At 44.9% G+C, this 23,785-nt stretch overlaps 1 long non-coding RNA gene across 1 annotated transcript in view; it reads left to right on the forward strand.

Annotated features, from left to right (window-relative positions):
* Nucleotides 1–23,785, forward strand: part of LOC146210321 (uncharacterized) — a 150,353-nt gene that overhangs the window by 115,257 nt on the left and 11,311 nt on the right. Inside the window, exon 4 of the long non-coding RNA XR_014708946.1 lies at nt 18,788–18,900. This is a non-coding gene — a long non-coding RNA (uncharacterized LOC146210321). The remainder of the gene's footprint in view (nt 1–18,787; nt 18,901–23,785) is intronic.

Raw genomic sequence — 23,785 nt, forward strand, 5'->3', positions numbered from 1 at the left:
CAATACCTATGTAGAATGGGCACCTGACCGAACCACCTTCAAATAGCTCGGTCTGATCGCACAAACTGCTAGAACTGCTGGCAGGTTTATTCATAGTTTGCTTTTACCTTGCTCCTGGCGGCTGTCGTCGGAGGTGGCCATGATCCAGGCATAGTCTGCTTTCCATTTCTCCTTGTATGTGCAGTCTTGGGTCTCGGATCCATCTGTGGGTCGTAGCAGGCGGCGACGTTTTGCCTCTTGACGCAGTGCATTTTATGGATCGATAACTCACTGGCTTCCTGTACAACGGGGCTGCTCGCTTTAGTGGTGACGCGTACTGCATGCATCTCCCGCTCACACTTGCTCGTTGTCACAACTGCATGCATTGAAAATCAGAAGTGTCGTAACACATTATACATGTCATTAAAATTACAAAAAATAATCATTATAAAATAGACAGGCACAAAATCAAGTACAATCAGTGTCTGATAAGAGACTCTGTTTTTACTTTCTTTTGGAATAGACCTGGGGTCCCAACAAAACATGGCCTCCCCCCGCAGGGGGCACCTGTTAAAGCAGGTGTTTGTGTGTTTTGTGCGACACCACGGACCCCGAGCACCCACGCTTAGCCGTGCGTGGCATCGTCGTGTCTGGGGAAAAGGGGATCCTGGTGGTTGAGCCGATGCAGAGTGTTTGAGCCTTTAAGGCCCCTCGACGGAGGCAACACACCACTTTGGCCCACGCTTCCCATAGACGGCACCTCCGGGCTGACCCACCCGGGGGAAACCGGCAGTCGCCTTTTCCTATCCTTCCCTTCATCTTTCACGTTCCTATCTTCTATCCTACAACTCTCCTGTCCTCTACTCTCCTCTTGGTTTTTCCTTACTTCCAGGCAGCGAGGGGTAACCTTGTGTGGCTGACTACCCTGAGTTACGCCATATTAGGTTATAGTTACTGTGTACAGCTGACGTGGACAGGACTTGCCTGCCAATTCCTGCCCCGTCCCCTCGTTGGGCTCCATGGTGGGTGGCTGGTACCGCAGCCGAACATCATACATTATTTATGGCTTCTTCCTCCAAACAAACTGATTGCCTTTCCAAGAAAAGGCGGACCGATGTATCAGCCCAGTTCTTTTCAGCGAAGCATGAAGCTTTCCCTAAATATCATGTGATCCACAGTGAAAGCCCTGCCAAACAAGCTCGGCTAATATCCCCTTTTGCAGTATCTAGGTCTCTCACAACCATACTAGGCCCAGGATACGATGTTAGTAAACTGGCTAGCGGGGATCTCCTGCTTGAGCTGCAAAGCAAACTCCAGTACAGCAACCTTCAGCAACTTGCTACATTTGGGGATAGCCCAATAACAGTCAGTGCTTGAAGACAGTCCAAGGCGTGATATCAGAGATTGACTTCCTGTCACTCACTGAAGAACTTCTAGAAGGTCTTTCCGAGCAAAATGTGATCGGTGTACACAGGGTCAAAATCCGAAAGAACCAAGAAATACCAACAAAGCACATAGTTCTCACTTTCAACTCCAGCAAACTCCCTGAATCCATTGAAGTCGGTTACATCAAAGTAGACATCCTGCCCTACATCCCAAACCCTAGGCTTTGTTTCAACTGCCAAAGATTCGGTCATGGCTCCCAGAGCTGCCGTGGCCGACAAACGTGTGCAAAATGTGCCTCAACTCAACATAAATCTGACTAGTGTGAAGCTGCGCCACACTGCGCGAACTGTGCAGGTGAACACGCCGCATACTCACGGTCATGTCCTTCTTGGAAGAAGGAAAAGGTCAGCATTACCATAAAAGTCAATGAAAACATAAGGTTTAAAGAGGCATGACAGTGATATCTTGTTAAACGGCACTTTTTTGTTCACAGCCAAACCAAACTATTCCAATGTGGTGGAGCATAGGGGCAGCACACCACAACAGGATTTGGTCTCCGCCGAGATTAAACCTCAGGTGGGGCCATCCCTGCCCCAGGCAGAAGCAGTGAAAGCTGCCCTGCCATCGCAGAAACAGGGCACACTGTCCCCAGAGCCAACAGCCCAAAAGGCTTCTCCCCCAGAATGGAAGCCTGCAACCAACACTCCTAACTCTCCCCAAACATCCAAAGCCCCCGAGGCAATGGACACAACCCCTTCCTCGTCCACGCTGCAGCGGCGGCATAACTCTCTGGAAAGATAACGGAGAGAAAAAACTCTTATAACAGGACCAGACAAACCTGAAACCTAAACTCAGGTACATTCCATTAAAAAATATGGCGTTCCTCATACACTGGAACTGCCGAGGTCTCATAAACAACTACGATATAAAAGACATTTTACATTCATTTTCTCCTGTAGCCCTTTGCCTACAGGAAGCTAACTTAGGACCACACCAAAACATTTTAAAATTACACGTCTTTCACTGCGACCGAAAAGAAGCAAATAGGCTATCTGGAGATGTCGCTATTGTAGTGCAGAATGGAGTAGCAACACGTGAAATTAGCCTCAAAACCAAGTTGAAAGCTGTTGCTGTCTATCATTCATTATAAAACAATAACTTTATGTTCACTGTATCTCCAACCGCACCTAATTGTAACCCTTCATGATCTGGAAGAGCTTTTAGAACAACTGCCAAACCATATCTGGTTGTTGGAGATTTTAATGCACACTCCACTTTTTAGAGAAGCGATCAGACAGACACTAGAGGTCGTATATTAGAAGATTTTATATTATGCAATGATGTCTGCCTGCTAAATACAGGAAAGCATACATAGAGCTCCCCAAGCACGGGGAAAATGAGCGTTTAGATTTATCATTTAGCTCCCCATCAATATTTACTGATTTTAAATGGGACGTCTTTGACAATCCTCTAGGAAGTGATCATTTGCCTGTCATTATCAGCCTAACACCCTCATCCTCCATCATTCTAAACAAACCCAAGCGGTGGAAGCTGCACCTTGAGAACTGGGCTCTATTCCAGTCTGAAGCCAGCCTGGAAAAGGTCTTTTCCGAGGTGCCCTACAAACGAAAACCTTGTAAAATTCAATCAGGCGAAAGCTAGGGCACGGTACGTCTGCCGAAACGCTGAGAAGGCTTCTTGGCAAAAATACATATCAATAAATAGCTGAATCACATAAAAAAAAATGTGGGAGCTTGTTCACAAACTGGATGGTAACTTCTCCCTGTACACAGTCCCCTTTCTAACATCTCCTAGCACCCAAACAAACTTAAAGGAACAGACAGATATTCTAGGCGAGCTTTTCTGCAATTCCAGCTCACTACATTACCCAAAATCTTCAATAACATACAAAAACAAGGCTGAAAAACAAAAACTGCCAACAAGTGGAAGTATAAATGAAGCATATAACAATTTAATAACGCTACAAGAAATAAACATTGTTCTATCTGCCGGCAAGAAGAATGCACCTGGCTCAGATCAAATTCACTATCAGATGCTTGCATAGCTTTCTACACCTGCTTTAGAAACACTTCTGAAATTTTTCAACAAAGTATGGGTATCTAGGAGTATTCCTGAGGCCTGGAAAAAAGCTACTATTGTGCCTTTCCTGAAACCAGGAAAGCCACCAACGGCCCCCAGCAGTTATAGACCCAAAGCTCTCACAAGTTGCCTTGCAAAGCCTTTTGAAAGTGTTCTTAATACCAGATTAGCCTTTGTTCTTCATTCCCGAGAACTTCGAGACATTCACCAATGTGGGTTCAAAACAGCATGTTCTACCACGGACCATCTAGTCTGCCTTGAAAACACTGTTCGTGAAGCATTTATTCACGAACAGCACTGCCTTGCAGTCTTCTTTGATATGGAAAAGGCTTATGACACTACATGGCGATTTGGCATCCTCCGTGACCTAGCAGATTTAAGCATACGTGGTAGGATGTTAAACTGTCTAAAGGACTTCTTGTCAAATCGCTCATTCCGTGTGCGCTTGGGCTCAACCTTTTTAAAGAACTTTGTACAGGAGAATGGTGTACCGCAGGGATGCGTCTTAAGCACAACTCTCTTTATAGTAAAAATGAATTCCATAAGCACAGTTATCCCGAAATCCGTAATGTATTCAGCTTATGTTGACGATCTACAGATTGCATACACATCCTCTATCGTATCTACATGTGAGAGACAGATGCAGTTGACCATAAATAAACTAGCAGCATGGGCAGACACAAACGGATTTCAGTTTTCTCCTCAAAAAACAGTGGCTGTCCTATTCTCTCTCAAACGAGGCTTACAATCAGATCCTACACTACACCTGAACAAAACTAAATTACCGGTGAAAAACGAACACAAATTTCTAGGCGTAACTTTTGACAAAAAACTCGCCTTTCTTCCTCATATAAATGTCCTGAAGAAAAAGGCTTCCAAATCGCTAAACATACTAAAAGTACTAAAGTACATACTAAAACATACCATAAGCTAAAATGGGTTTCTTGTTCCTTGGTTCGAACGACCAGCAAACATGATAAGGAGTGAAAAAAAAGTCTAAGCTCGAGAAAACGAATGGAATTCTTGTCTGGCACTTCGTGGGTCAGCTCATGTGGCGCCATTGTGTTCGCAAACACGGTCAGAACTTGAGGTACCCGACTTAAAATGGTTTCATTATTGCAATCTAAGATAACTAAGTAATCATCTACGAACTGGAAGATCTTTAAAACGCATGAGTTATCAAAGCTTCCATTAAGAGCTCCGTCATACATGCCGAGGTAAAGGTCACTGAGAACTGGGGCAATGCATGATCCTATACATATCCCCTGCATTTGTATAAACCGAGACCCATTCCAATCTGCAAAGGTTGATTTGAGGTAAACCGACAACAATTCCAAAAAGCCATCAACAGTAATGGCTGTCCAAAAATGGCGCCGTGGCTTTTCAGAATAAGTGTGGCATTACTGATGATGGTTTTTGGAATTGTTGTCGGTTTACCTCAAATCAACCTTTGCAGGTTAGAATAGGTCTCGTTTTATACAAAGGCAAGGGATTCGTATAGGATCATGCATTGCCCCAGTTCTCAGTGACCTTTACCTCGGCATGCATGACTGAGCTCTTAATGAAAGCTTTGATAACTCATGCGTTTTAAAGATCTTCCGTTTCGTAGATGATTACTTAGTTATCTTAGATTGCAATAATGAAACCATTTTAATTCGGGTACCTTAAGTTCTGACGGTGTTTACGAATACAATGGAGCCACTTGAGCTGACCCACGAAGTGCCAGACAAGAATTCCATTTGTTTTCTCGAGCTAAGACTTTTTTTCACTCCTAATCATGTTTGCTGGGTGTTCGAACCAAGGAGCAAGAAACCCATTGTAGCTTATGGTTCTGCTCATTCAAAGTTGGTTAAAAGGAATATTGTGCAATCTGGTTTTAGTAACGCCTTGACGAAGTCATGTAAGCGCAAATTTCAGGATAGCTTTTCAGCTCAAGTGTGCAGGCTGATGCAGTCGGGATAGCCGCAAAAACTTTTCTTCTGTCGCTAGAAAAATGTTAAAGAACTACAAAATGAAGATGACAGGCCCTTCAGCTGAAGTCCAACCGTGAAATTAGGTACCAATAATACCTTATATCCACAAGATTTCTCATAATCTCAAGAAGATTGGTAAGAAATCAGGCGTTCACATGGTCTTATCAGCCCCGCACCGCCTATCAAGACTTTGTTGCATGGTCAACAAAACGACAAAGAGAGATAATGGCTGCACCACAAGGCACAAGAACCCCGCCGTAACATGCGCAGAAGGGCATGTATACTCCTCCCTCTATCTTGTGGCAAAGCATACATCGGCCAAACCGGCCGATGTATTAATAAACCTTTAATGGAGCATAGCAATGGTTTTTCAGTGTCATCGTCCAAAAACCTGTCAGTGCATTGGCGCACATGCGACCGCAATAGAAAATGCTCCCGTCTTTCAGAAAACGACCATTCTAAACCGATCCCATAACAAGCTTACACGCGAAATAGTGGAAGTCGCTTTGATTTCTAAGCACAAGGATGAATGCATCAGCACATCCTCAGTTTTCCTTTCGAACAAAGAAATTGCTTTTCTCTCTGATTGTGCTTGATTTTATCTTTGATTTTATATGCACTCTTTACACGCCTTCGTTTTATACATTTTGAATTGCAGTCAGTCATATTGTTTAATTCGATGCTGGTTTCTTGTTTTGCAGTGTCAGTTGGTTGGCTTTCAATTTTGTTTCAACATTTGCATCTTTCTCTCTTCTTTTTTAATGTTTAATTTACTTATTATTTTTTGTCCATTTCATAAATTTCTCTGCAGTTTTTTAAACAAGTTCTTATATAAAACATTTTTTTCTGTGCATCCACCTTTTTTAGCCATGGTTGCTTTTTAAGGACTGAGAATTTTTGTTGCCTTTTCACGCACTTTCACTATGGCCACTATTATCATGTTATGTCACTGTATCATGTCAATCGTGTGTTAGGCATTTAATTTATCGATTTTTTATACTTGTGTTTGTCCCATGAATTTGAGCGAGCCCTCCGCTCCTTTGGCATTGCACATTCCACTACATCCGTCAATCATCCCCAGTGCAATGGCCTCGTGGAGCGTGTTAACCGCACTATCACGAATATACTTGCCTCCTTCGTGGCTCCGTCCCACAAAAACTGAGATCGTTTTGTTTCTGCGGCAGCTTTTGCACTCAACACTGCGAGGCAAGAAAACTGCCATGCATGTTGACAAGTTTGGTTTCAGTGCGACACATCACATAAGCTGCAAAATTTGTCCTTCAGTCATTTTATTGAAGAACTTGTAATGCATTATGTAATGTTGCGGGACCCTGTGCCCGCCAAGAGATAGACACTGAAGAACGGAGGACACCAGGCAAACACCACTTGCCCCGGCGCTCTTCTTTTGTTCTCTAACCCTCGCGCTGGCGCCGCGCGCTTGTCTCGCGCTCGTCCTGCGCCTCTCCCTTTTCTGGCGCAGCGCTCCTCGGCAGGCACCGTAACATGGGGGGGGGGGAGTTTCAGTGAGCTGCTGCAGGCGCTCCAATTATTGGTTGGCGTTTCGTGGGGAATGCAGTGAGGCAGCTGGCGACGACAGTAGTGGTGATGACCCGGTATCTAAGTCGGAGTCAGTGCTGGCGCTGTTGACATATTGATTCATGTTTACATATGCTCCGTGAAAATGTGCACACCGCATCGTCTATGCTCGGGGAGGTATTCGAGGCGGTATGTCACGGGGCCGAGCCGTTCAACGACACGGTAAGCGCCGCAGTATCGGGGCATGAGCTTCGTGTAAGGGCCAGTCGTGCAGATGGTGCGGCGAACGAGGACCAAGTCACCCAACCGGAAGGTGGGATGTGGTGGTGATGCTGCATTGGCCACTCTCACACGCGCATGAGCCGTGAGAAGGTTGCACTGAGCGTCGAGGTGGGCGTAACGAAGTCGTTGGGCAGAGTCAATTGGTGACGTAGTCTAACGGTGAAGGCCCAACTGCGCGTCGAGAGGGATGTAGGGTGTTCTGCCATAGACGACTGAGAATGGTGTGAGTCATCTAGGCCGACATCTGTTGGCTTTACACCATAGTTTTATGTAAACGGGCTGTTGTCTTTGATAATGCTGCTCACGAATTCCCAGTTCTGCTTTTATGTTATGCCGCTCTTTTTAATAAAAACAACTCTAGAATGGCTTTACACATCTCTCTAAACATGGTGATTTAGGCTGGTACAAGACATATGTTCTAGTACCTGGGTAGCAATAGTATGACATCGCACTCTTTTTGTTAAGGAGGCAAGTTGCCAACACGTCTTGTCAACATTGGGCTGTAATGGGTGCACTGGACCAGGCTCTGCACCGATGTTTCTCCTGGTGGTGTCTAAGGTTGCTGCGTAAGTTCTGGTGCAGCCTCCTTCACTGCAGTGAAACCGTCATCCTCATCAACTGTAATATCTTGAGGAACGTCCTGCATGTGCCACAAGCGGTGGTTACACCTGGATAAAGAAGTTGCGTGATTGGTTTTGAGAGGGAACATTATTGCGATAACAATATCTGCAAACACTGTTTCGGCCGATAGCTATATAAGCTAGTGGCCAGTCTGATAAAAAAATTACTTGTAGTTCAGCCGCAGAGCGCAAAAGGCTGAAAAGGTAATCTTCATATACACAGTAGGACTCGTTTGCAAGGTACACACCACAGAACACTAAAAAAACACACACAAAAAACCAAGCACACTTGGAGCAGACCAGGAGCTAGATATTGAGTGGCTAAAATACAAACAAAGCTGCCTGCACAAATGGTAAACAGAAGGTAAATCTCTGCTCAACCTTACGGCTGCCTGGTCTGCTCCAGAGTGATAGTCCCCCCAGGCTTGTTCGATGTTATATAGGAGCCATGCCGTCTACCGTCAGTGTCCCTTGAGGAAAAGCGTAGCGTTTTTCGTGGAAAACCTGCGGTGCTCGTTGCATTTGTGTAACACAGGATGACCACGCGAGCTAGGCATTACGTCCTGGTCATCAGCGCAGATGATCGATCTTCAAAGATTGGCCAGCGGGAACTCTAACTGTCGCTGAGAAGGATATCTTCGACATCTTCATTTCTGAAATCACGTTAATAGTCTGTCGTCAGCAGCATCAGTTCGTTTCCAGATCTGCAACGAGCAAAGATGGTGCTACAGGAGGAATAGAGTCCATTCATGAATAAGGCAAGTGAAGCACCAATATGGGGCTATAGAAGTTGGATTTAAAAATATAAAACTGAAAGGAGAAAACCTTTTTAGGAGTGCACAAATGGAAATCGTCGCCTTTGTCAGTATTGTCAAGCTGATGGTTTTTACGTGCAAGATCATGTATTGAAACCTGCTTACCCTGCTACATAAAAACCAGATCAGAATATACGAGAGCATCGAGCGGACACTAGGAAGGTGTAAAAGAGAGAAAAATGTAGTTGAATTCTTTGTCGTTCCAGGCTTCGTCGTGAACAAAACTGCTCATACAGTCTCATCATGCTAGAACGGTGCTTTTTCCTTTGTGCATTATATGATAATGCCTCTGTTGATCTAACTGGCATTTCTCATGGATCCATACCATGCAATTTTTATAGAGGGCTGAACAAACTGTTCTGCACATTCCTTAACAAATGGAGGAAATCAGAGACAAAGTGCAAGGAGCAATTGTTGTCCGCAGCATAGGCTGACCACAACTTCCTGTTAGGGATATTGGGCATGCGCTTACCGCGGGAGGGGGGGGAGGGGGTGTGATTGACGCATGCCGCCTGAGAAATATAGTTTATATTCCACTTTTACGTGAATTGTTTTTGCACTAAATTGCCATCTATGAAGTAGAAACTGCTGTTCATGACGCAAGTTGAAGTTCAGATGCATATCGTTTTGAAATAAATCACATTAAAATGCTCGAACATGAACAAATTTCTCAATACCTATGTAGAATGGGCACCTGACCGAACCACCTTCAAATAGCTAGGTCTGATCGCACAAACTGTTGGAACTGCTGGCAGGTTTATTCATAGTTTGCTTTTACCTTGCTCCTGGCGGCTGTCGTCGGAGGTGGCCATGATCCAGGCATAGTCTGCTTTCCATTTCTCCTTGCATGTGCAGTCTTGGGTCTCGGATCCATCTGTGGGTCGTAGCAGGCGGCGACATCTTGCCTCTTGATGCAGTGCCTTTTATGGATCGATAACTCACTGGCTTCCTGTACAACGGGGCTGCTCGCTTTAGTTGTGACGAGTACTGCATGCATCTCCCGCTCAAACTTCCTCTTTGTCACAACTGCATGCATTGAAAATCAGAAGTGTCGTAACACATTTTACATGTCATTAAAATTACAAAAAATAATCATTATAAAATAGACAGGCACAAAATCAAGTACAATCAGCGTCTGATAAGACTCTGTTTTTACTTTATTTTGGAATAGACCTGGGGTCCCAACAAAACATGGCCTCCCCCCGCAGGGGGCACCTGTTAAAGCAGGTGTTTGTGTGTTTTGTGCGACACCACGGACCCCGAGCACCCACGCTTAGCCGTGCGTGGCATCGTCGTGTCTGGGGAAAAGGGGATCCTGGTGGTTGAGCCGATGCCGAGTGTTTGAACCTTTAAGGCCCCTCGACGGAGGCAACACACCACTTTGGCCCACGCTTCCCATAGACGGCACCTCCGGGCTGACCCACCCAGGGGAAACCGGCAGTCGCCTTTTCCTATCCTTCCCTTCATCTTTCACGTTCCTATCTTCTATCCTAGAACTCTCCTGTCCTCTACTCTCTTGGTTTTTCCTTACTTCCAGGCGGCGAGGGTTAAACTTGTGTGGCTGACTACCCTGAGTTACGCCGTATTAGGTTATAGTTACTGTGTACAGCTGACGTGGACAGGACTTGCCTGCCAATTCCTGCCCCGTCCCCTCGGACTCCATGGTGGGTGGCTGGTACCGCAGCCGAACATCATACATTATGTATGGCTTCTTCCTCCAAACAAACTGATTACCTTTCCAAGGAAATGCGGACCGATGTATCAGCCCAGTTCTTTTCAGCGAAGCATGAAACTTTCCCTAAATATCATGTGATCCACAGTGAAAGCCCTTCCAAACAAGCTCGGCTTATATCCCCTTTTACAGTATCTAGGTCTCTCACAACCATACTAGGCTCAGGATACAAAGTTAGTAAACTGGCTAGCGGGGATCTCCTGCTTGAGCTGCAAAGCAAACTCCAGTACAGCAACCTTCAGCAACTTGCTACATTTGGGAATAGCCCAATAACAGTCAGTGCTTGAACACAGTCCAAGGCGTGATATCAGAGATTGACTTCCTGTCACTCACTGAAGAACTTCTAGAAGGTCTTTCCGAGCAAAATGTAATCGGTGTACACAGGGTCAAAATCCGAAAGAACAACCAAGAAATACCAACAAAGCACATAGTTCTCACTTTTAACTCTAGCAAACTCCCTGAATCCATTGAAGTCGGTTACATCAAAGTAGACATCCGGCCCTACATCCCAAACCCTAGGCTTTGTTTCAACTGCCAAAGATTCGGTCATGGCTCCCAGAACTGCCGTGGCCGACAAGCATGCGCAAAATGTGCCTCAACTCAACATAAATCTGACTAGTGTGAAGCTGCGCCACACTGCGCGAACTGTGCAGGTGAACACGCCGCATACTCACGGTCATGTCCTTCTTGGAAGAAGGAAAAGGACATCATTGCCATAAAAACCAATGAAGACATAAGGTTTAAAGAGGCACGACAGCGATATCTTGTTAAATGGCTCTTTTTTGTTCACAGCCAAACAGAACTATTCCAATGTGGTGGAGGATAGGGGCAGCACACCACAACAGGATTTGGTCTCCGCCGAGGTTAAGCTTCAGGCAGGGCCATCCCTGCCCCAGGCAGAAGCGGTGAAATCTGCCCTGCCATCGCAGAAACAGGGCACACTGGCCCCAGAGCCAACAGCCCAAAAGGCTTCTCCCCCAGAAGGGAAGCTTGCAACCAACACTCCTAACTCTCCCCAAACGTCCAAAGCCCCCGAGACAATGGACACAACACCTTCCTCGTCCATGCTGCAGCGGCGGCATAACTCTCTGGAAAGATAACGGAGAGAAAAAACTCTTACTACAGAACCAGATAAACCTGAAACCTAAACTCATATACATTCCATAAAAAAATATGGCGTTCCTCATACACTGGAACTGCCGAGGTCTCATAAACAACTGGTGTCAACATGTCACCAACACCGTAGTTACGGACCAGTACAGGGTCCTCCGGAGCTAAACTCCCGCTGGCGTCGTCCGACTCTGGTGTAGCTGCTCTGCTCTAGACAGGTTTGCTCCTGAGAGGAAAACACATGTCAAGTCTGGTGCGTAGTCGATAACCTAACAGTAACTCTGAAGGTGATAGGCTCGACTGCCTTGGGGCATTCCGGTATCGACACAAGACTCGTGCGAGTGCGGTTGAGAGATCCACGCAGGCATCTTCTTTAACCCATCCTTAACCGTTCTGACCGCGCGTTCTGCCAGCCCATTGCTTTGTGGGTGGTAGGGCGGTGTTCGAATGTGGGCAATGCGGGTGTTCGAATGTGGGCGGAAGTCCGAACTAGCTGAAGAGCGTACGCAGCGCGTTTACCGTGCTGCTTGACGTTGCACTCGAGAGTGGAAGGGCCTCGATCCATTTGCTGTGGGAATCAACCACGATCAGCAACATTTTGTCCCTGATAGGTCCAGCGAAATCGAGGTGCAATCGGGACCATTTTTCTTCTGTAGCTGGCCCGTTTACTGGTTCACGTGCTGGAGGCATTGGTAAAGCCTGGACACAGTTTCTGCATTCATCGGCTATTCGGCTAATGTCCCGGTCGATCTCCGGCCACCAAAATTTGGACCGTGCTACCTTCTTCATGGTGCAGACGCCCTAATGGGCTTCGTGCAATATGTTCAGCAGTCTACCGCGCGCCTGTTTGGGGACTACTACACGATGTCCCCACAGTAGGAGGCCATCCTGAACAGATAATTCATGTCGCTTTTTGTAGTAATGCAAGACCTCCGTGTTACCGGAGCAACATGCTTTGGGCCAACCCTCCTGGACGTACCTGCGGACAAGTGCTAGTACCACGTCCGTTTCTGTGAGTGACCGCAATTCTTCTATAGTAATGGCCGACTGGCCCCACTGGTCGATGGCGAGGACAAACTTTGCGTCTCCTTCCGGTGCGGTCTCCGTTTCCTGCAAGGTTTGAGGTAAACGGCTTAGGGTGTCCGCGTTAACCATCATTTTTCCGGATTTGCAAAGCAGCTTGTATTTGTACGCTCCCAGCAGAAGAGCCCATCTGTATTCTCGCGGCGGCCATGATGGGGGTCTGACGATCCATTCGTAGAAGGCCGATCAGTGGCCGATGATCCGCCACCAGGGTGAACTCCCGGCCAAGGAGGAAGTCCCGGAAACGTGAAACACCAAAAACGAGAGCCAACGCTTCACGTTCAATCTGAGAATACTTCTTTTCGGCCGAAGTTAAGGTCCGGGACCGAAATCCGATGGGCCTCATTTCCCCATTATTGCGATGGAAAAGTGCCGCTCCCACACCGTGAGGTGAGGCATCGCATTCCAAAAGTAGTTCGAGCTTCAGATTGAAATATGTCAACACAGGGGCTGCGCAAAGAGCCTTTTTCGACAGTTTGAATGCTGCTTGTTCTTTATCGCTCCACATCCACCTGGCTCCTTTCGTCAGTAGCTTATACAAAGGCGCAAGTAAGGTGGACAGGTTAGGGAGAAACTTATGGTAGAAGGTGATAAACCCAAGAAAGGCACGCAACTCTGTAACATTACGTGGAGAAGGGGCTAGTCTGATAGCGTCGATGTTCTTTTCAACCGGGTGCAACCCGTTTTTATCAATGCGGTGACCGAGATAAACTGCTTGCTCTGCGAAGCGACATTTGTCAGCGCGCAGCTTAATGCCATTTTCCCTGAAGCGTTGCAGTACTGCTTTCAGGTTTGAGTCATCTTGGCTCTTGTCAGCTATCAGCACATCGTCAAGATAGACCTGCACGCCGGTTAACCCTTGGAGCACGGATTCAATTTTCCGCTGAAAGATTGCTGGCGCAGAAGAGATTCCAAATGGTAGCCGATTGTAGCAGTATAGCCCTTTTTGAGTGTTGATGACGGCCAGTTTCCGCGACTCCTCGTCCAACGCTACCTGGCTATAGGCGTCTCTCAGGTCTAGCACACTGAACCGTTCTCCTCCCGCTAAATTGGGAAACATGTCGTCAATAACTGGTAGCGGGTATAGCTCAATCTCACACACAGGATTTAGTGTGGCTTTAAAATCTCCGCAAAGGCGCACTGAGCCGTCCTTCTTCAAGACGGGAAAAATGGGTGTGGCCCATTCCGAATAAGGTACAGGCGATATTATCCCTGCTTCCGTAAGCCAAACCAACTCCTGTGAAACTTTTTCTTTGTACGCAAAAGGAACCTTCCTTGCTTTGAAAAACATGGGGGTTGCTCCGCTCTTGAGATGAATCCGTGCTGGCGGGCCTTTCAAGAGTCCGGTGCCCTCGCCGAAATGATCAGCATAGCTGTTCAGAATTTCCCCGGCAGGTTGATGGGCAGCTGGCGGAACCGTGCTGGCCACGTTAGTCTGCGCCTTTACGTGCAGGAGAGTCATTCCGGTGACCTTCAGTTTCTGCAATAAATCCCGGCCACAAAGACTGGGGCCTCTGCAGTTTAACACCACCAGATTGCATTCCACTGTAGTTGCTTGATAACGCACGTCCATGTTCATGACGGCCGGCACTGGCAGCTTTCCAAATAGCACGATAACTTTATCGGCGATTTCGCGAGCGGAGGCCATTCATTGCGATGTTTGTCATAAATAGCTTTTGAAATGATGCAGACTGGGGATCCAGTATCAGTGTCCATTTTTAGGTCAACGCCGTTCCATGTGAATGTTTTCTGAATGGGCGGTAGCAGCGTCTGCGCCGCCGTACGGAGGGACCATATCTGCGATGTACTGCTATCACTGTCTTCCGATTCCTGCCGCTTCTGTGCTTCCATGGTACCAGTTGTGTTAACGCTGTCGGCCGCTGAGCACATCTTCGCTAGATGCCCGTATCGTCTGCATTTGAAACATTGCCCTCTGTTAAAGCGACATACTGCAGTCTTGTGGCCGTAGTTACCGCAGCACTGGCATTGCGTTCGCGGTTGCTTTCGTATCGCTGATTGGCGCCGATGAGTTATCTTGAACACGTTTGGATCCCGAGCCTCGCCGGTTATGCCTCGCAAATCTAGTTCGGCGCTTTCTGCAGCTAGTGCTAGAGCCTCTGCTTCCTTTAGTGACAGGTCTTTTATTGCCAGAAGCTGTTTTTGTAAACTCTTTGATCGGACGCCACACACGATGCGGTCTCTGATCATTCTTTCTAGCACAGACGAAAAATTGCAGTTCTGTGCTATTTGTCGTATAGCGACTATAAATTCCTGCACGGATTCTTCTTCTTTCTGATAGCGGTTGAAGAACTTAAAACTTTCTGCTATTTCGTTTGGTGTAGGATCATAGTAGCTGTTCAAGGTCTCGACTACCTTGTCGTAGCTCAACGAACTTGTTTTTGCTTGCGCTACTTTACTGCATGAAACTTGAACGGTCTTCGTCCCAAGGGCGGCTACTAGTAAAGCCCTCTTCATTGCATCAGCTGAGATTTCATTGGCCTCAAAGTACGCTTCTACTTTCACCAGGTAAGCTTGCTACTTATCGTCTTCCTCATCGAAGTCTGGTAGCTTGTGACCCATGTCTGGCGCTGTCCTGGGCCCGATATCCTTGCTTCAGCCTCGTCGCCACTGTTGGAAAGGCGCAGTCAATGGGAACGCCACTGTTGGAAAGGCGTAGTCAATGGGAACGCCGCTCCCGAGTGATGCATCTGACAGCGTAGCCAGGCCAAAAGTCCGACGGTTTATTTCCAGATCAAGGGGTATCATATAGTCAGAGGGGTGAGCGGAAAGAAGGAAAGAAAGAATGAAAAGGTTGGTTTGGTGCCGTTGCCGGTTCATAGATGGCGATAGCATCGATTTGTGCCGTTGCCGGTTCATAGATGGCGATAGCACAGTGGCTGTTCTATTCTCTCTCAAACGAAGCTTACAGACAGATCCTACTCTACACCTGAACAAAACTAAATTACCGGTGAAAAACGAACACAAATTTCTAGGCGTAACTTTTGACAAAAAACTCACCTTTCTTCCTCATATAAATGTCCTGAAGAAAAAGGCTTCCAAATCTCTAAACATACTAAAGGTTCTTTCCCGTAAACACTGGGGCGCTGACAGGACATGCCTTAAACACATTTACAGATCTGTCGTACGCTCCTCCTTAGACTATGGCAGCATAGTGTATGGGTCAGCTAGACCATCATACTTAAAAAAACTAGACCAGGTACATAACAAAGGACTTCGACTCTCATGTGGAGCATACCAAACTTTTCCTATATCCAGTCTGCTTGTGGAAACAAATGAACCTCCTCTTGAAATCAGAAGAACGTCACTTACATGTGCCCATATAATTAAAATCAGATCTCTGCCAAAGCATATCTGCTATTCCCTAGTAACTAAATGCCCTTCTAGAACACTATTCACCAACAAACCCAATGCAGCGAGAGCACTGCTCCTAAGATTTGAGCTAATGTGTCAAGAGGTTGAGCTACTGGATTGCTTACCTAGTATTGCCAAAAGACCTAACCCTCTGCCTCCTTGGTACCTGGTCCCTGCAGTTTGGAACCTCTCACACAGTTCCAAAAAACAATAACCCCACAAGAGCTCATCATACAAGAATTCCTTCAGCTGAAAGAAAAGTACAGTAGCTCCGCCTCGCATTTGGGAGGTACGGAATTCGATCGCCAGTACCGCCGGGTACCCACCGGTTTCCAATGGGTACAAGATTTCCCCCGGCCTGGTGCTTGGCTCTTCTGGGGTGAAATGGTTGGGAAAAGGGGCCATGAACCAAAAATGTTGGTTCAAGAAAAAAAGGTTCAAGATTTGAGCTAATGTGTCAAGAGGTTGAGCTACTGGATTGCTTACCTAGTATTGCCAAAAGACCTAACCCTCTGCCTCCTTGGTACCTGGTCCCTGCAGTTTGCAACCTCTCACTTACACAGTTCCAAAAAACAATAACCCCACAAGAGCTCATCATACAAGAATTCCTTCAGCTGAAAGAAAAGTACAGTAGCTTCACAGACGTTTACACGGATGGCTCGAAAACAGATCATTATGTCGGAAGCGCAGTTGTTCAAAGTGAATGGGAAAAAACAATAAGACTTCCACAGTGCGCGTCCATCTTTACTGCTGAATGCTATGCTGTTTCTGTTGCCATAGAGAAAATAATAAAAGAAAACCTCAGGAGAAGCATTGTTTACACAGATTTCCTAAGTATAGTCACAGTCCTTCACACAAGAAACGCAGTTATACCAATTCTGGGAAACATCATACACAGCATAGCAACACTTACAGATGAAGGACGAAGCATAAAAATTTGCTGGGTTCCCAGTCATGCAGGAATTCAAGGTAATGAAAAACAGATATGTGCACTGCCAAAGCTCGAGACAAGAAAATAAAAGAAGTGCAGGTACCATCTCAAGACTGCATGAAATTGATACAAAGTAAGCTGATACAAAAATGGCAGTCGACTTGGAACACTGAAACAAATAACAAAATACACCTCATAAAGCCTGTAATAGAAGAGTGGAAATCGAGCACCCACCTTGAACGTTCCAAAGTATCCTTATGCCGTCTTCGCATAAGACACACACATTTAACACAGCGTCATTTTAACTAAACAGGATAAGCCCCTGTGTGATTCATGCGGACACGAGCTAACAGTCACCCACATTTTAATCTCATGCAGACAACTTGAACAACTAAGAAAAAAACATTTTACGCAGTTTTACAAATAACACATTCCTCTTCATCCAGCGTTGCTTTTAGGTGAAAATTCGCTCATTGATTTGCCCTGGGTTTTCAGGTTTTTAATAGAAGCAAGCGTTCTAAACAGAATAAGTTTAAATTACATAAATGCAACACTCTTAACCTTGAAGTTGGCGCATGATAGCCTAAGCTGCTTATGCGCCACTAAACCCAACACAACAACAACAAAACATGGCCTCCAAGAGAGCAATAATTGTGTTTCAACTGTAGGTGGTTATTCGTTACATAACGCAATAGCTTTTGATCTGTTGACTTTCTCCTTCACTTTAACAAAGTTATTTGTAATTGCAACTGTCGCCTTCTCTTCAAAGAGCCCAGCCGGTAGCACAGCAAAACCCCCTTGTTTGTCCATTTGATGTAATCGAAGATTATTCCGCTCAAAAAATGTCACCACTTCTGCAGTACAACCATGCACATGCTGCCAAGTGCTGACTGGGGAGAGCATGCAGAGGGGCCAACACAGGAGATTCATCGGTAGCGTTGAAGTACTCTGACGGCGAACATTTTGGCGAACAACTCTGTGTTTGCATCCTAGCCGTCTTCACTGGTGATGTCTTTAGAGTACTTTGGGGCGGCTCTGATGTGTGAATGAATCCACGATTCATCCAATGCCCATCATACGACAAGGCTACATAGATAGAAAACTGGTGAACTCTCGCGCATTGCACTTCCACTTCCATAGCGGAGCGCGCCGTGGCAGGTGTCAGGTTTTCCTTTATGGTGTTCTTCCATGTTTTTGTGGTTGTCCACGCGAGAAATTTTTATCAGTGAAGGTACTGAAAAACTTTTATTGGGTCTAGTATTTTGCATAGTGGACGCAGCCAGAATGTTCGCAGCTAAAAGATTTATTTGTTTTTCTTCAACACGCAGCATACTCCATACTGATCTCTTGTCCTAGCAGTTATCACACGTCTTGAAAAGCATAACAGTGAGGTCGTATTCTCGATCGCCCCAAACGGTTCTTACTCTACTTCTAAACGTGTTGCACTTTGTGTCTCAGCTCTTTTTGCAGACCACCACTATCGTACCTATCTGTTTTCCCATTCAACAGGCGGTTGAGCAACTCATTGCAAACCAACGCAAAGCTCGTCGGGATTAAGCAGATGGTCAGCGACATCGCTGGGGACTAAGTTGGCCTTACGTTTTATTGCTGGTGTTAATTCCAAATCCCACAGTTTCATGTCAGCTCTAGCCTTTTCATTTTCCATATCAAAAGGCATCAAAAGTGTTGTATCATGACAGGTCCGACCACACTGCAACTTTTCTTACCTGATGGGCCCGCTTGCCTAATTGGTCCCGTTTCCTTGACGCTGTCACTTGGCACAGGAATATGCTTTTCCTCTGTGTCTCACAACACAAAGGCACATTTCTAACATTACCGATCAATGACGTTTTGCTATACTTATGCAGCGTCACATGCTTTCTCGTCGGCAGCACCTTGTTGCGGAATCTCCAGTGTCCAAGGCCGAAGGTACTAGACAAGATGGCATCCTGGGGCACGACGTCGACTTGTGCAGCAGATGGTGAGAGATGCAGGGTTCCTTTCAGTATAGTGTGGCAGGCAGTGAATAGGAACATGTGCTTGTTTTCTTTTGCTATCTATCGAGCCAATGATTCAAACTATACACTGGAGCATGCAATTTGAAACGAAGATGTACTCTTCCAAACGAGACGAAGACCGCACCTAACGTGCGCAGGGAACGGAAAGCATACGTTATATTATGACAATGGGCTATTTTAGTGTAAACACTGACTTAAAGTTAGTTTCCCGACTTCCTATAAATTCATATTACACCTGAAATATTTACAGAGTTTAGAAACCTGATAGTTTTAAAATTCGAATTGTGGTTTTTATTGCACCCTCGAGACCAGTGTGCCTCTAAATTTATGTGTTTCAATGAGTTTTTCAAGCACACGAAAACAAATTTCAACATATACCTAAGATGAGATTTTAGGAAGTGAAAGATTGGAAGATGCAATTATGGCACTTTTCAGTTTCATGAAGCTTCAAGCCATGCTGTCCCATTCACTTGCTACGCGAGAAACGTCACGAAGCAATTGTACATTTGGCTGCCTGCAGGCATGTTCGTGCACGATCCCTGATTGGTTCTTCAATGGTTAGTCTGCACCTCTGGGCAACGGACGTGCATGACACGAAAGCATGCTATATTATTTTGCTAGGTTCCTAGTCGCATTGGCATACGAGGAAAGAGGGAGCAGAAGTGTGTCGCACAAGCGAGAACAATAGAAATAAAATGTGAACTTGCCATTGCATGAAATTGGTAAGTAGCACTCTAAGATCTTAATGGCAGCTTTCTTGGGAAAATGAAGGAAAAGCTGCATAACACTTTAGAAAGGGTATTGTACTGCCATAATGAACATTTTATCAAGGTCGTTTTATTTATTTATTTATTTATTACATACTGCAGACCCTCGGGTCCAAGCAGAGGGGCATAGTTGAGTACAAAAAAGAGCAAAGAACAACAACAAAAGTAATAAGAAATTATACAATATTAATCGCAATGCATAGCCATCTGTAAAATAGTGTTCCAATCTGATATTGTGCGAGGGAAAAAGGAAAACATAAACGTGTTAGTTCGAGCATAATAGGGCGCCAGTGAGTCAGGATGATGATGTCTCGTATAGCGTGTTGATGCAGGAGATATATATGGGGACTGGTTTATTGCAAGCTTGTTATTTATCAGGAGAGAAAGGAATTCTAGCCTCAGCCGTTTTCTGCGGGATTCAAGTGTGGGAATAGAATTTTCTATCATTGTTTGAGAGGGTGAGTCAAACCTAGCGAATTTATTAAATATAAACCGAACTGATTTTCTTTGTATTTTCTCAAGGTGCTTGATATCTGACTTAGTGTGAGGATCCCATGCTATGCATGCATACTCTAGCTTCGGTCTAATGAAAGAGATGTAAGAGAGTAACTTTACGGAAGAGGGTGCATTTTTTAGTTTGTGTCTCAAGAAACAGAGTTTGCGGAAGGCAGAGGAGCAGATAGTGTTAATATGTAAGCTCCAGGACAGAGTAGAAGTTAAGGTAACACCCAAGTATTTGTAGCTGTTAGTACTGCGCAGTGATGAAGAACCAAGTGAGTAAGAGAAAACAAGCGGGGCTTTTTTACGAGTAACATGGAGGAATACTGATTTGTCAGCGTTTATCAACATCCCCCATTCACTGCACCAATTTAATATGTTGCTTAAATCATTTCGAAGGACAATGTGGAGTTGTTACATCTTTATACAAAATGCAATCATCAGCAAACAGTCTGATTTGAACACCTGGACTCACAACATTCACGATGTCATTAATATATATCAGGAATAACAGGGGACCCAGAACACTACCTTGGGGCACCCCCGACGTGACTGGAAGAATGGCCGAGCTGCATTCGCCAATTTTAACGTACTGCGTTCGTTTAGTGAGGTAAGCAATAATCCAGTGTACAAAAATGTCAGGTATGCCAATCATTCTTAGTTTAAATATTAATTTGTCGTGCGGCACCTTATCAAACGCTTTGGTGAAATCTAAAAATATTACATCTATTTGTCCATTATTGTCGAGGGATAACGCAAAATTATGAATTACGGATACCAGTTGTGTTACAGTCGAATAACCCTTTCTGAAACCGTGCTGAAACTCTGTAAGCACATTGTTTTCAGCCAAGAATTCATTGATGCAATTTCCCACAATGTGCTCCAAGAGCTTGCAACATTGAGATGTTAAAGAGATGGGGCGATAATTTTGGAGTATTTTTCGATCTCCCTTTTTGAATACCGGAACAACTTGGGCCACCCTCCAGTCAGCCGGGAGCTCCCCCGATGAAAGTGAAACAGAAAAAATTTTAACAAGAAATTTCGCGACATGTTCAGAATACCGCTTTAGGAAGATATTCGGTATTTCGTCAGGGCCACATGTAGTTTTGGTTTTGAGATTTACCAGCATATTGACAATACCAGCATAAGAAACAAAACTGGCATCAAATTCACGCTTCTCGGAAAACCCGGTAATAACATTTGATACTGAAAAGACACTTTGAAAATATTCATTAAAGTGCTGCGCTATGTCTGTCATCAGTTATCAGTGTGTCATCCACTGTTAATTGCGGAATTGATTTCTTTTTCTCCTTCATATGCTTCCAGAATTTATCAGGATCATTTTTAATGAAGTTGGGCAGTGAAGTATTATAGTAATAATGTTTAGCTGCGTTCACCTTCTGTTCAAGCACATCCTGAGCTTCTTTTATTTTATTCGGATTGATACCCTTTTTCTTTAACCTTTTTAACTTTCGTTTAGCATGAATCACATCGCGTGTCATCCAGGCTGTACGCTTATGAACTTTCTTTCTCTTAGTAGGTATGAATTTTTCTACGCAGTGAAGACACATACTTTTGAAAGTATTCCAAAGGGAACAGACACTGGCGCTGTTAAAATCGGGAAGACAATTTTCCATGTAATTTATGATAGAAACGTCATCAGCATGAGAATAATCTTTGTAAGAAAGCACTGAAGAATAGTTTTCCGCTATTTGCATAAGTGGAAGGGTGACGCTCACCATGCAGTGATCAGACAGTCCTTGTTCTATAGAAACGAAATATTCTGGGAAATCCCGGCTAACAAAAACCAAATCCAGAATTGAGCTGCATGTTCCCTGCACACGTGTTGGTTCATGTACCACCTGCGTTAGGTTGTAACGCAGCATAATGTTGAAAGTAAGGCTAATGTTTTTGTTCTGCACATTCCCCGCATTAAGGCGCTCCCAATCAATATTTGGCAAATTAAAGTCTCCCATTAATACAATATTATTATTCGCATGTCTGACCATTCCTTCTTCCAATTTCTGCAAATATTCAACAGGGGCATCGGGTGGCCTGTAGATAGCATAAACAATAAAGTTGTGTCCCCAACACTTTATCTTGACACGCAAACATTCAAGGTCAGAGATATCTTCCAGCTGATAGGCAGATATGCTATTTTTGATAAGGATGGCTACACCGCCACCTCTGGTGCCTCTATCTTTTCGGAAAACAGTATAGCGTGAAGGAAATACATCGTCACCTATTTCGTCATTTAGCCAAGTCTCCGTTAATACTGTAATATGAGGATCATACTTCAGTAATAACATTCCTAATTCATCAGTTTTATTTCTCACACTGCGGGCATTGACATTTATAAGCCTGAGCTGCTTAAGAGGTCCTTTAGTGTCCCGCCAATCCTGTATGTTTGAGGAATCGCTAGATATGTCCGTTCCGGGAGAGGTTGTTAGGGACATTTTTACACGTTTGTTTAAACTTTCATCCCAATAAAAAGTGTTTTTACCAACTTTAAGCTTATCATGGATTAGTGAAGCTTTTATTTTAAGATCTCTTTCCCGTTTACAACTCTCCCAGAGAAGTTTTCGTTTTTTTAATATGGATGGAGAATAATCATTCTGGACATAAATATTGGACCCTTTTAGTTTCTTGCAGTTTGCAAAAATCGCCTTCTTTTCGTTGTAATCTTGAAGGTGGATAATTATTGGTTGGTTTTCCTTGTTTTTTCCTAGCCTGTGTATTCGGCCAATTGACTCACACTTCACGCCCAGCTTGTCCTGAAATACCTCATTGACTACTTTTTCTTTTATCGTAGATTCTGTTTCATCATCCGACTCCTTAATTCCATATATAATCAGATTGGAACGCCTGCTATAGTCCTCCAAATTGGTTAGCTTCTTTGTCTGAAAGGACATCACTTGTTCTAAAGATTTCAGCGTCGTTCCTACTTGACCAGCTTGGAACTCGGTTGTAGAAGACTGATGTAATTTGGTGTCTATTTCTTTTACTGCACTTTGCAGGGTGGCAAGTACATTGTTAAGGCTGCATAGCTGTGTTTTAATTTCATTTACTTCATCAAGAATAGTTTTTTGGCCCTCAAATATTTGTTCGTACAATTCCTTTTGCGTTGGTCCTGGATTGGTTTCTACATCGCCGCATAGAACTAATTTACACACCAGAAAACACTCGTAAGCAAGACTGGCACACTGCTGTGGGCACGGCAGGACCACAATGCAACGGTTGTCACTACATCATCATCATCATCATCATCAGCCTGATTATACCCACTGCAGGGCGAAGGCCTCTCCCATATTTCTCCACTTAACCCGGTTCTGTGCTAGCTGCATCCACTTGACCCCTGCGAACTTCTTAATCTCATCCGCCCACCTAACTTTCTGCCGCCCCCTGCTACGCTTTCCTTCTCTTGGAATCCAGTTTGTTACCCTCAGCGACCATCGGTTATCCTCTCTTCGCCCTACATGTCCTGCCCATGTCCATTTCTTCTTCTTAATTTCCACTAGAATGTCGGTAACTTGAGTTATTTCTCTGACCCACTCTGCACGCTTTCTATCTCTTAATGTTACCC

The sequence above is a fragment of the Amblyomma maculatum genome, chromosome 1, assembly GCF_055883805.1.
Source record: "Amblyomma maculatum isolate TAMU_Amacu chromosome 1, ASM5588380v1, whole genome shotgun sequence".
In the NCBI taxonomy this organism is placed as follows: domain Eukaryota; kingdom Metazoa; phylum Arthropoda; class Arachnida; order Ixodida; family Ixodidae; genus Amblyomma; species Amblyomma maculatum.